This window comes from Melanerpes formicivorus, unplaced genomic scaffold (assembly GCF_026170545.1).
Source record: "Melanerpes formicivorus ecotype bairdi unplaced genomic scaffold, bMelFor1.0.p_v2 SCAF_11, whole genome shotgun sequence".
Taxonomy (NCBI): domain Eukaryota; kingdom Metazoa; phylum Chordata; class Aves; order Piciformes; family Picidae; genus Melanerpes; species Melanerpes formicivorus.
The window spans coordinates 21,798,368-21,813,269 of record NW_027142363.1 but is presented as its reverse complement, the minus strand read 5'-3'; positions in this window follow the sequence as shown (position 1 = coordinate 21,813,269).

Here is a 14,902-nt window from a genome sequence, read left to right as displayed (position 1 = left end):
CTTCAAAGCTTCCTAACTACTCCCAGGCATTAAGTCCACAAGATCACTCTACAGACCACCTGAAGTAATAATCCTTCTAAATGCTTATGGTGTGAACATCAGCTCCTTAGTGCCATCTGTTTCCCATCAGATGAATCCTGTTCTCCTGCACTACTTGCTAATGTAGATATCATTACATTTCCATTCTATTTCAGCTCATCTGCCTCCTTGGCCTGAGTATCTTACCTTCAAAGTGTGCCAGGTGTCTCTATTCTGTCATGTTTTAGAACTCATGACAGAAACCACGAAAGAAAATCCATGTGAACTTCATTCTGCATCACTTTGATCCTTTAGACAGCAATAAACAGTAATTGTGTGGCAAATAGGAAGATCTTGCTAACTTACATAAAATCATAGAATCATAGAATTGTCAGGGTTGGAAGGGACATCAAGGATCATCTAGTTCCAATCCCCTACCATGGGCAGGGACACTTCATACTAGATCATGTTGCTCACAGCCACATTCAGCCTGGCCTTAAAAACCTCCAGAGATGAGGCTTCCACCACCTCCCTGGGCAACCTGCTCAGTGTCTCACCACCCTCACGGGGAACAACTTCTTCCTAACATCCATCATGAACCTACCCAGTTCTATTTTTGTTCTATTCCCCCCAGTCCTATCACACCCTGACACCCTAAAAAGTCCCTCCCCAGTTTTCTTGTAGCCCCCTTCAGATACTGGAAGGCCACAATTAGGTCTCCTCAGAGCCTTCTCTTCTCCAGACTGAACAGCCCCAGCTCCCTCAGTCTGTCCTCATAGGAGAGGTACATGAAGGTTTTATAAATATTCTGAATAATGAAAGTCTGAGTAGAACTACAGATCCTCAGCTATGTTTTTACTTTTATCCCAACATTACATAGCTATCATGTAAGCCAATTCTACAATCTCCTTTCTCCTTGTCCCTGCATGTATCACACTGGTCTCTGTCATACAGTTTACCTCCTTATTCTTGTATTACCTTTGTCTTGTGGTTCTTCATATTTTGTGGAATGGAGGAGCTTTCATATATGTCATTTTGTGGATTACAGTTATCTCTAGTTTCTTCTGGTGTTTGTTATTTTTTTAACCCAATGTCATTTTCTACTAGCATAATAGTCTTGGTGTACTCTACTCACTTTATATATCATATTATACAATAACATATAATGTTGTCTCCTATAATGGGAGGCAGTCAAATTGACATTATTTTTCTGTTCATAAGTAAATAAATAACCAGTGGGGGCTTGTTTATTTGTTTTAAGTTGAGCTTAAATAGATCATAGTACAAGTACTGTATCACAGTACATTAGAGGTCAGAAGGTACCCTCAGATATCATCAGGTCCAACCCTGCTGCCAAAGCAGGATTACCCAGGGTAGTCCACACAGGAATGCATCCAGGCAGATTTTGAAAGTCTCCAGAGAAGGAGACTCCACAACCTCTCTGGGCAGCCTGCTCCAGGGCTCCGTCACCCTCACTGTAAAGAAGTTTCTCCTCATGTTGAGGTGAAATCTTCTATGTTCAAACTTGAACCCATTGTTTCTTGTCTTCCTATTGCACACCACTGAAAAGAGCTTGGCCCCCTACACTTGACACCCACCCCTCAGATATTTATAGACATTGATGAGATCTCCTCTCAGTCTTCTCAAGACTTCTTGTATCAATGATGATGTCTTCATAGAAATTACTTTAGAATAAACACACACTTCGGGCTCCCTTTCAGTGTTACATATCTGTTCCAAAAACTTGATGGAGGATCACATTGCTCTGATCACTATATTGTATCTAAATGAAAGTATCCAACTGACTGGTCCACAATCAAAGTCTGAAAACAAACTTCCATTTTTCCCCCTAATCACAAGTGGAACAGTATAACTGCAAACTGATTTTTGTTCTTGTTTTTATAAGTGAGTTACACCTTATTAAAGTAAAATGACACATTTTGGTGAGAGGTAATTCAGGCTCTGATTTGAAGTGATGATACAGGGGGTTTTGAATAAGTTAATGGGAAAAGGGATATCTAACCTGACTTCATCCAAGCTCCCTCCATTTCTGCTCAGGACAACATAAATGAAATGAGGTGGTGGAAGCCTCATCCTTGGAGGTTTTTAAGGCCAGTCTAGATGTGGCTCTTGTGCGAGGTGTCCCTGCCCATGGCAAGGGGGTTGGAACTGGATGATCCTTGAGGTCCCTTCCAGCCCTAATAGTTCTATGATTCTATGACTTTTTTATCCCATTAGAGAAAATTATTCAGCTTAATGGCTTAGCAATATACTTACAAGTGTGTGGTAAATGCAAGTATGGTGAGGTCTGGCAGACAAGTACTTCTCTCCTACAAGGCTTACACGTGTATTTCACATAGACAGCAGGCCAAAGAATTCTCCAGGGTTGTGCAGAAAGCAAATGTGGATGAGCAAGTTCCAAATGCTCATAAAAAGTTGAGGTGACAGGCATTAAAATATCCTGAGGCTGGCTGAAATTAATTTCTGTTCCTTCAGAAACGTGCTTTTCACCCATTCATGCAGATTTTCTGGATTATCTACTTTTGCCCTTCACAGGCTGTGATCTAGGCTGATGGAAGCAATGCATTCAGCTCTGAATAGCTGGCAGTGAACACCTGAAGAGAAGGGATTAGAAGCAGATTTTTCTTTGTTATAGTCATTCACTGTGGAGAGAGGGGAAGTCGATTGTAGTTCTAGCAGGTTACATTTACCAGGTATAGCTGGGGAAAACAAACAACATTAGGTCATAAGCCAAAATAAAATTGACTTGACACTTAGCTATGTTTAACTACAGAAAAGAAATGGCACTACCTTTTGTGGTAGTTTTAAAATGTTGCACAGATCTCAAACAGAAAGTAGTAGAATGTAAATAAATTGCTGTTGGGTGTATGAAGGAAAATAATGTTAAGTTCTAAACATTCTCATTGGACAGATATCTGCCATAAGAATTCATTTGATAAACTTTCTTTCCCTTTTAGCTTCCTCTCTCTGGCTGGTGCTTCTGCTGGCTCTTTGATGACCTTGTCTGTGTGCTTTGTTTTGGCTAAGCATCCTAACAAATAATTCTCTGCTCTTTCTCTTGTCCCTTTGTGTTCAGGGTGGTAGAGGGAAGGGGGCCAAGAAGAGGAAGCTATTAGCTCCCCTGGGTTTTGGCCAGGGCATTTCTTGTGCTCTTCATCCATTGTAAATACCTGTAAATAGTGTAAATATTGTATATTTTGTACATATTCGTTGCATTTCATTGTAGATTGTAGTTTTGCTTGTACATACAGCTTCATTTGCTTTCCAATTGAGCTGGTCTGGCAATTTAATGTTGGGGGGAGTTTTCAACCCACCACAACTTTATAAAACCTCATTAAATAAGGTTTCAGTGTATGCTGACATGGCAAAAATCACCACAGACAGTGGAGACATAATTGTGTGTACACCCTCAAATTGTCTCTTCTCAGTGGTGAAGATGTAGTGTGGAAACTAAACAGAAAAGCTCATTTTCTTTTGGACTAACTGTTTCAACTCAGGCTGTGAACTGTAATAGCTCTAGTCTGGACTCATCCCTTCTGCACAAACAAGACAAGTGCTGCAAAGATTTCTAAACTTCACCATAGAAACAGATCAAATTAGCTGTCTCTACTCCTTTTCCTCCTTCAGGGACTCCATCAGTCTTTGTATATTAGAAAATGAAAACGTACAAAACTACTGACAGAGCACCAGTAGAATTCCTGAGATGGTGTAGGAAAAATGAAGCTTCAAACCAGTATGGGAATAAATTTTCATTTTATTTTCTTACCCATGCAACTACAGTGAAAAATGTTCCCGTTATTTTACTGAGAAGATAGTAAATATATAAATATGTATTTCTGGATCACCCCATCTTGTATCATGAGGACAAATACAGGCAACTTTTCATTGCTCAATCCCTCTGAATTTGGTTCTGCTGCTTCTCCCTTTTTTTTATCCATTTATGCAAGCAGGAGAGAAAAGTAAGAAAGATTTTCTGTTGAATCCTTCAGACTCTGTGTATTCAGTGTGGATTGTTTTGGAGATAACCAGAGTTGCTGACTGAACTTTGTTTCCTAGGCAAACAATGACCTCAATATTGTAAACTCCATATGCATGATTTCCTTGTTAGTTTGCAGGAACAGACCCTTTAGACAACTGCAAGCAAAACCTTTTTCTAGTTGATCAAGGAACCACAAAAACATGAGGCAGTCCTCCAGGAAAAAGAATTAAAAAATACTAATTGCACAAGTTCAAGGAGTTGTTTAACTGCAGTGATTATAGGGCTTCTTCATTGCAGATCATCAACCTATTACCTAATACCTAACACCTCATGACAACTAAATCCTGGCTTCAAGTGCCATCCCAGCCCTTTTTTGAACACCTCCAGGGATGGTGACTCCACCACCTCCCTTGGCAGCCCATTCCAATGGCCAGTTACTCTTTCTGTGAAGAACTTTCTCCTCACCTCAAGCCTAAACTTGTCCTGGCATCGGGCATCACAAAGAAGAGCCTGGCTCTATCCTCTTGAGACTCACCCTTTACATATTTATAAACATTAATGAGGTCATCTCTCAGTCTCCTCCAAGCTAAAGAGCTGCAGCTCCCTCTTTCTCTCCTCATGTGGAAGATGTTCCATTCGCCTAATCATCCTTGTGGCTCTGCACTGGACTCTTTCAAGTAGCTCACTGTCTTTCTCGAACTGAGGGGCCCAGAACTGGACACAATGTTCCAGAAGCACTCTCACCAGTGCAGAATAAAGTGGGAGGAGAACCTTGACCTTCTGGTCACACCTTTGTGCTGGGTTACACATCCTGGGGCTGGGTTGCGGGGGAGGGAGGGTTGCAAGAGCCCAACTTCCCCCATGGGGCAAAAGAAACCTGATCCAGGTGGATTTGGCTTCCCCCTCCTAGGAGGAGGGGTTCCCCAGGTCTAAGTTGGTCTGTTCCTCTCCCCTTTCCTTTCCAGCAAGACTATAAAGGGGGAGGCATGGTGGCCATCTTTTTCGTTGCTCCTGCCTCACCTGTTCGAAAGGCTGTTGTCCTCCAGGCTCTGCCACATGGTCAGGTCTGATCTTCTGCTGTATTCACGCTTCTCTAAAGGACTAAAATCCACATACATTGAGGGAGGTACAAGGCCATCCAAATTGGTTTTTGTATATTTTCCCATTCATCCTTATTGCTTAACCTTGTAAGGGTGGGGGGAGGATTTTCTTGGTTTCTTGCTACCATCTGAGCTCTTAAACTCCAGTTAAGGCTCAAACCACCACACCCTTCTAATCCACCCCAGAATGGCATTGAACTTCCTGCTCACAGGAGCACATTACTGGCTCATGGCCATCCTTCCATCCACCAGGACCCCCAGGTCCCTTTCAACTTCACTGCTCTCCAGTGATTTTTCTCTGTGAAGTGATTGAAGTGTTGCTATCACCAACTGTCCACCCCATCTGAGTCTAATAGACTAGCAAAACTCATAGAATCATATAGAATACAGAATTAACCAGGTTGGAAAAGACTTTCGAGATCATCAAGTCCAACCTATCCCCCAACTCTTGTAAAAAGCAAAAAAAACAACAAACATTCTTAATGGTCTTGTTTTCCAGCATCTCTGAGCAGCAGAAATGTTGCAATTTTCCACCAAAATCACCAGTATACCAGTGTAGGGGTGGAAGGTTTTATCCCCTTAATTAATTCTTTCTATCCTCACTCTAGGCTGGGAATAAAACACGATATAATTTCTTAAATTAGGATGACATAAGGCACTCCGTTGTTTCTGGTTAGTACTGCCACCAAAAAAAACCATCAACTGCTTTACAGTTTTAATACAGAGATGTCAAAGCTGAATGTGCTGCTGACCTGTGCTGTGCAGGGGGTTTGTGTTTTCATCTGATACTGAAGCATGTAAAACCCTCAGATTGTGAAGGGAATAGCTACCTGTCTTATGCCAGTCTCCTTCACTACGCCTCAGTGGGGAGCACTGGCCCAAAGAATAAATCCATGTTTGCATTATAGCGTGTTTGCTCTGTACACAGGAAAACTCAGGAGGGCATTGTTTCCACTGGCAGTCTACCTGTTCAATTTTCCAATAAAGTCTTGCTTTTTCGGAGAGCACATCTTGAGACATTCAGAGAAGGAGTAATAATGACACATCAGCAAATAGCTCAGTTAATAAGCCAGAGATTAGCAAGTGAATATGCCCTGAATTAAAAGAACTTTCACCATTCTGGTTATACAGCTTTTCTAGAGTTGTGCAAGCACCAAAATAAAACTTCATTTCTTATGCTGCCTCACTTTTTGTTGCATTTGAAGTCTAAGTCATTCTGTTCCTGGAACTTTTCTCAGGCATTCATTACAGTAGCTTCTTATGCTAATTCTCTATGTCTAATAAGATTAGCCTGCTCTTCTTCCAGGACAGGTATGCACTGAATTTCTATTTCATAACCTGTTTTCATGAAAAAATAAGTCTTTTAATGTTTTCCGAAATCACTTCTCTTCTGATTAATTTTCTTGAAATTGACAGCTGGGTTTGAGAATTATTGAGTGGGGTAAACAGAGAGACAGTCATGGTCATATAGGGATCATATGCAAAACCAAGCTAAATATTGAATAGAAAAATGTCTGTATCTGTAGTGATATAATCATAAATTATCTTGACCATGAGTTCTAACTGGAACTAATGACAATGAAGATCAGGTAGGAGGCATGTATATCACAGAATTATTGAGGCTGGAATAGACCTCAACAATCATTAAGTCCAGCTTATAGCCTATGTAATGAGTTGGGGTAAACCCGCTCCCCACCACGGGCAGAAACAATGACTCAGACAAACAGATTGCAAAAGTAATGGAAAGTTTAAATAGAAAAACAATAAAAAAAACAACAATGAAAGTTTTACAGAGAACCACAAGCACTGTGACAAAGAGAGAAATCCCAGAACATACCCAAGAACATCCTATCCCCACCTGGGGGGTACACCCAAACCCCCAGGGCTCTTTCTCCCCCACCCCCCCTAACCCAGCCTCGGGCCTGGGCAGTCCCAAGGGAGGCGGCTCACACCATTTTACCTAGGCAGCAGCAGGGGACGAAAGAGGAAGTGAAGACCCCGCATGGGCATTTTATAGGGGAGCAGGGCACTATGGGAATGAAATACCTGTTTTCCTGTGACCACCCCCTGGGCTGGGCCCACCCCTTGGAACCTCCCAGGTGTGGTCTGTGCAGTGGCATCTGGGCCAGCACCCAGGCTAAACCACCACAGCCTAACACCAGCACATCGACCAGACTATGTCACTAAGTGCCACACCCAATCTTTCTTTGAACACCTCCAGGGATGGCAAACCCACCATCTCCCTGGGCAGTCCATTCCAGTGTCTAATTACCCTTTCTGGGAGGAAGTGCTTCCTAATATCCAACCTAAACCTACCATGGTGCAGCTTCAGACCATGCCCTCTTGTCTTGTCACAAGTTGCCTGGGAGAAGAGCCCAGCGCCCCTTTCAGGTAGTTGTAGAGTGTGATAAGGTACCCCTAAGTCTCTTCTTCTCTAAGCTAAACAACCCCAGCTCCCTCATCCTCTAATATATAGGCAGAAGTAAACAATAACACTGAAGCCATTAAAAAGCCAGATGTATGTGTTTAAAGGTTGTTTGGATATGGTGCTTAGACATATGGTTTAGGGGTGAACCTTGTAGAGTACGGTTAATGGTTGGACTAGGTGATCCTGAGGGTCTTTTCCAACCCGAATGTTTCTGTGATCCTGTGATTCTGTGACTCTCTATCTCTTTTATTAATGATCAGTGAAACAGAGTCCTGCTCCCTTCCTACAGTGTTAGCACTGACATCTGCTGCTCAGCAGCTTAGCATATCAAAGTCTGAGTGCCATTTTGGGAGGAACTGATCTCCAGGAGGAACGGGGAGCCTTGGGCGAAAAAATGCCAAATACCATATTAGAATTTAATGCCATTAACAAGCAATATAATCTGGTTTATGCAACTCAGGAGGAGTTCTTCCTCCCACTGTTTGGTCAGAATGTCCAGTTTTATTACAAGGTCTTCAGCAGGGGACCGTCTTTCTGTGTGCAACAGTAAAGTGCAAAGCACTGAGGTGCCTGAGTTTAACTGAGGCTAAATGCTGTAATATTAAAGTTCTCCTATTCTAGCATCTATCTGACTCATGGAGAGCTGTGAGCCAGTGTACATCTGTATCAGCACTTGAGTTCCAAGAAAGTCTTGCCATTCCAGGACAGCAGCACTAACTCCAGCTCCACTGCACCTTCCTGTCTTCTCCCATGTAATTTATTGACACTTTATATAGTGCCATAACCAGCTATTTCAGAGCATTCATGCTCATTACATCTACTCACACTTGGCACCCACCTCAAACTGGTATCTAGGACACCTGTGCCCCCTTCACACCCCTGCTCTTCCCATTAGTTTTGTCCAGAGGGAAAAGGCACAGCCTGTCATGTCACTGTTCATACGGCTGTTACTGACTCCATAAATCCTCAAGGCCTTCACATTCTTTTAAAAAATGAGATCCCTCTGATCAGAATCATAGAATTACAGAATTGTTAGGGTTGGAAGGGACTTTAAGCATCATCTAGTTCCAAACCTCTGCCATGGGCAGGGACACCTCATACTACATCAGGTTGCTCAGAGCTACATCCAGCCTGGTCTTCAAAACTTCCAGAGATGAGGCTTCTACCACCTCCCTGGGCAACCTGTTCCAGTGTCTCACCACCCTCATGGGGAAGAACTTCTTCCTAACATCCAAGCTGAATGTACCCATTTCTATTTTTGTTCCATTCCTGTCCAGTCCTATCACTACCTGACACCCAAAAAAGTCCCTCCCCAGCTTTCTTGTAGCCCCCTTCAGATACTGGAAGGCCACAATAAGGGCTCCTTGGAGCCTTCTCTTCTCCAGATTGAAGGTGAGAAGTCAGTGGGAAGATGTTTGTGCCATCGACCTTATAGAAAATTGGATAGTACAATTCAGAATTTGATTCATTAATAGCTGGACATCAGGTGCTGCTTTCACAGTTGACATCCTCAGTGATGTGCAAACAGGGAACTAAATAAAACTGTTAGCAATTTTAATCTCTATATCAAACTAACAGGAAGTAGCTGCAACATACCCAGGAGAAAAAGACAAAAGCCTGATGCACACGCCATGCTTTTGATTCTCTATTTCCAAGGTGCTGATTTTCAGTTTTCAAGCCACAGAGGAAAAGGAGAGAATCAGTGCTTGGTAATCAAGAACATCCTTTTAAATGAAACATGTATTTAGTTGTTATTTTTATTTCTTACCACTGTTTCATGAATTTGATTTTTCTGATACTAAAGTATTGACATCTAAATAAGAAATGATAGCTTTATATAGAGAAGTCATCATTGGAGCTCACTAAAGGCACAATAAGTGTTGCTTTCTAGGTTTACAAGGCTCTGGTTTTATTAGTATTAGTTTTTATTTCATTTTTACCCTGATTCACTGATATAAAACTTTCATGGAACAGGGCCATCAGCACGGTGTGAAATATAGGCTCAGCAATTGCCTTTAGCTCCTCAGTCCTCAGCTGGCAGCACAGGAATAAGCTATGGGGAAAGAATGTTCACATGTTGAAAATTATATAAGTAGTTTGACAGTGCTGATATTAGCCAAAAAGAAGGCAACCCAGGTGTAAATATGTGTTGACTTTCACTGCCTAGTCACCACATATATCAGAGAATGTCTGTAAAGATTTGAAGAGCACAGCAATCACACTGTGCATGAGACCTGACATATATATATGATACATTTGCCACTAAGGCTACAGCTCATTTCCATAATCCTCATAAATTCTGAGAAGAAAGAGCAAGAGAGGCTCCTATCTGATGCAAATTGGCAAAGATCTATTAATATCATTGGTGCAGGGCTGATTTACTCCACCTGAGGAAGCAGCCTTGTTTAGCCATTGACTAGGTGCTGGCACTAGTGAACAGAATGAGCCATATATACTGCAGCTAGGACTCACCACAATTCATTGGATTCCTTAAGAAGTTGTGATTCTAGGTACACAGACCTATTACAGAAAAATTTAGAGGGAGATTTATCTAGGAAATGCCAGCAAGCTTCAGATATATAGATATAGATAGAGACAAAATCTCTTCATTCTAATCTCAGCAACACTGCTGGAAATCTAGCTGGGATATGCCGACATTTATGGATTTGTCTTCAGCCACAATGACACAAACAGGAGAGAATCTTTAGAAATAGCTGATGAAGAGAAATAGTTGTCCATCCATCTTCTCCTGTTCTATTCTAGGAAGATTTGATCTCTCAGTATGTTTTCCATGCTGTCATGGATAGAATTGTGCTGTTATCCATATCATGAGTAAGTATGGAAAAGACCTCAGAGATCATCAAGTCCAACCTATTATCTAATACCTAACACCTCATGACAGCTAAATCCTGGCTTCAAGTGTTATGTGCAATCCTTTTCAGAACACCTCCAAGCATGGTGACTCCAACACCTCCCTGGGCAGCACATTCCAGTGGCCAATCTCTCTTTCCACGAAGAACTTCCCCCTCACCTCCAGCCTAAACTTCCCCTGGCACAGCTTGAGACTGTGTCCTCTTGTTCTGTTGTTGGTTGCCTGGGAGAAGAGATCAGCCCTCACCTGGTTACAACCTGCTTTCAGGTAGTTATAGAGACCAATAAGGTCCCCCCTGAGCCTCCTCTTCTCCAGGCTAAACACCCCCAGCTCCCTTAGCTTCTCCTTACAGGGCTTGTGCTCAAGACCTCTCACAAGCCTCATTACCCTTCTCTGGACATATTCAAGTGTCTCAGTGTCCTTCTTAAACTGAGGAGCCCAGAACTGGACACAGTCCTCAAGGTGTGACCTAACCAGTTGCTGAGTACAGGGGCACAATGGCCTCCCTGCTCCTGCTGGCCACGCTATTTCTGATGAAGGCCAGGATGCCATTGGCCTTCTTGGCCACCTGGGCATACTGCTGGCTCATGTTCAGCTGTTGTCAAGCAGTACCCCCAGGTCCCTTTCTGCCCAGCCACTCTCCAGCCACTTCAACCCCAGCCTGTAGCGCTGTTTATTTGTTTATTTGATAATAATGAATCAATTATATCATCATTACCATAAAGACTTTCTATTATTGTCCCAAAAACAGGCATTGATTTCAAGACACACAGCCCAACATTTTGCCTTCTTTCCAGGATTATCAATTATGAATTTGTCTCAGCTATCAATAACACTGGAGGCAGACATTAGAAACAACTATGGTGGTTTTCAGACCTTTATCTACAAATCATGCTGTGGAGAGACCCTCCATCCATCATTACTAAGTACACAGTATAAAAACTCAGAAGACAGTTGAGCAGAATAAGAATAAAAGAGGGGAAAAGGCAGTGATCTGATATGATACAGTTCATTTAGGCAAGTTATCACACCAAGAACAATTACAAAGTATTTAATCACTGAAGTCCATAAAAGATGTCCACATAAATGTGTTCTACTTAATTTGTTGATATTTTATCAAGAACAATCTAATGGATTGGGGGGGCGGGGCAAATTAATAATATTTCTAATTGCAGACAAAATTTTGGTTAATTGAGTGGAAATTTTATCTATTCCATTATGAGCAACAACTTCTATTTTAAGGAGAAAAAACAGTTCCAACATTCATCAGTTTAGTCAGTGCCAGCAAGGCTTAAAGATATTCAACCATGTGCATCTAATAAGTTAAAGTCATGAAAGAAAGTTGGCCAGCTCACAAAGAAAAAGCATCTCACCTGCAAACATGAGCTTTACAGGGAAAATTAGGTGCCTACTTTGTATCTCAAGTAAACAGCGTGGAGACAGAATGCAATATAATAGAAAATATATTGTTATTCATGGCTGCAAAAATCTCCCCTGAACAGTAAAGTCATTAAACAGAGATTCTCTATGTATGAACTCCACATTCTTTGCCAGCAGATCAAAGGCAACTTGGTGAACGCGGACTTGCCTACCTACTTTATCTTCATACAAACGAGATGAAGTGCCCTTGGCAAAGAATGCAAAGTCATGCCAGCAGAATACAGATTTAATACTGCTGTAGCCAGGTGTTTTATTAAAGCTGCAGAGAAGTGTTTGCATGGCCAGAAAATTCTGATGAACAACATTTTAAACAAGTAGTGTCCGTTTGGTTGTCCAGTAAATTACTTTGCTATTTGTAGCCCTTTAAGCTTTTCCTGGAGCACATGAGCCCAATGGAACAGATTTAGGTTGCCTCCCCTCTCCCTTTTCCTGGTAGGAAAAAAAATAAATATTAGGCAGGGGAAGAAGAGAGAGGTAAAACAACAAAAGAAAAGTCTTGCATCAATTTGGAAATAAAGTTTAACAAATATTAAAAAGTATTTAAGTAAAAACTGTGTCCAGTTCTGGGCCCCTCAATTTAAGAACATTGAGTTGCTGGAACATGTCCAGAGAAGGGCAATGAGGCTGGTGGGAAGTCTCGAGCACAAGCCCTATGAGGAGAGGCTCAGGCAGCTGGGGTTGTTTAGCCGGGAGAAGAGGAGGCTGAGGGGAGACCTTCTTGCTCTCTACAACTACCTGAAAGGAGGTTGTAACCAGGTGGGGGTTGGTCTCTTCTCTCAGGCAACCAGCAGCATCAGGGGAAGTTTAGGCTGGAGGTGAGAAGTTCTTCCCAGAAAGAGTAATTGGCCCTTGGAATGTGCTGCCCAGGGAGGTGGTAGAGTCCCCGTCCCTGGAGGTGTTCAAAAAAGGATTGGACATGGCACTTGAAACCATGGTTTAGTTAGTCAGGAGGTGTTAGGTATTAGGTATTAGGTTGGACTTGATGATCTCTGAGGTCTTTTCCAACCTTATTGATTCTATGATTTATTCTATGAAAAAGAAAGGTTACAGAAGTATAAGGGCAAAGGGTAAATAAAAATGAATACAAAACCAGACACAGCTGGCAAATGATTCCCTGGATGGAATTCTCTTTGGATGCAGTCCCCTTAGATGTCTGGGACCACATGGAGGAGGCAGGACCATGTGGTTAACACTTCACAGCAACAGCAGAAGGGTGTCAGGGAGATGAGGGCAGGAGAAAGAGAGAGAGGCAGGAAGTTGCTCCTCTTAAATAGGGTTGTGAAGTGAAATAAATTTTGATGCAGCAGCCCCTGTATCCCTGCCCACTTGGGGTCAGGTTTCCTTCTGGGCTGGGCTTTTGTAATGAGGAACCCAGCAGACCAGTAGGAAAAGATAGTTTCTTTTAAGAAAGACACTGAAAACATCTATTTGTAGGAAGCTCAGAAACACAATTCATTACAAGTTTGGTTATGATAAATACTTAATTGGAATCAATACCCAGCAGCCAAGAGAGTCTTTTTGCCTCTTTCTCATCATTGTATAAATTCATGGGACCTAATGAGCTTCCAGCTCTAGAAAAAAGAGAAAAGAAAATAAAACAAAAAGTGGTTTTCTCTAATTCAAGGAAAACTTCATTCTTAATGTTCGGTCCTCCCCAGTCAAGAAATGTAGTGAGTCTGCCCAGGGAGGTGGTAGAAGCCCCATCCCTGGAAGCTTTTAAGGCCAGGCTGGATGTGGCTCTGAGCAACCTGATCTAGTGTGAGGTATCCCTGCCTATGGCAGAGGGGGGTTGGAACTGGATGATCCTTGAGGTCCCTTCCAACCCTATCAATTCTATGATTCTTTGATTCTATCTCCAGTCAGCTGGGACCTCCCCACTTAACCAGGTACATGACTGACAATTGAGAACTGTCCATCACATGACTGTTGGTCTTAGTCTTCTCACACAAATCCTTTAACACACAGCAATTGCTTACTGTACAACTGTAGAAATAACACTAAACAGATAGTTTAAGACAAATGCCTCTCCTGCTTTGGTGAGAGCTATAAAAATCATTGACAGTGCCTAAATCGCTCTATTGCTGTGAAGCATTTGAACAAGTAAAATAATGGTGTGGGATAAAAATAGTCTTTAATTATCTCTAAAATGAATTTGCTGCCCCATAAACCCTGATGGCCTTTTACACTCTCCAATTACCCCCAAATGCTGTCGAGAGTGCCTGCACACTTTTCCAAAGTCAGTGTACAAAAGCTATTACAGAAAGATGCAAGGAACAGGTACAAGGTAACCTTGTGGTTGTCAGAGCTGAAATGGGTGGAAAACGGGGGGAAAAAACCCTGCCTAAACTCTCAGCCGATTATCACTATTTGTGACTATTTCCACCTGTAAGAAAACTGGACTGTTACTGCTCTCTGTGTGCATGTGGGGGAAGCTCAGCATCAGATTTTTGCACAGGCATTGCTCGTATTTTCTCCCTGCTTTTCAAGAAGTCTGAAAGCAGAGAAAAGTCTTAAAATGTAAGTTTCAATTCAAGACATTTCAAACCATGGAAGTGTGGTTTTTTTCCCTGAAGTTTTCTGTTGTAAACAATTGTTTCATATGTGGTATACATGTATATTATGAATTTAGAATCATAGAATTGTTACAGTTGGCAAGGACATCAAGGATCATCTAGTTCCAAACCCCTACCATGGGCAGGGACACCTCACACTACATCAGGTTGCTCACAGCCACATCCAGCCTGGCCTTCAAAACCTCCAGGGATGAGGCTTCCACCACCTCCCTGGCAATCTCTTCCAGTGTCTTATCACCCTCACAGGGAAGAATTTCTTCCTAACATCCAGTCTGAATCTACTCATTTCTATTTTTTTCCATTCCCCCTAGTCCTATCATTACCTGACACCCTTAAAGGTCTCTCCCCAGCTTTTCTGTAGGCCTCTTTAAGATATGGAAAGGCCACAATAAGGTCTCCTCAGAGCCTTCTCTTCTCCAGACTGAACAGTGCCACCTCTCTCAATCTGTCTTCACAGGAGAGCAGCTCCAT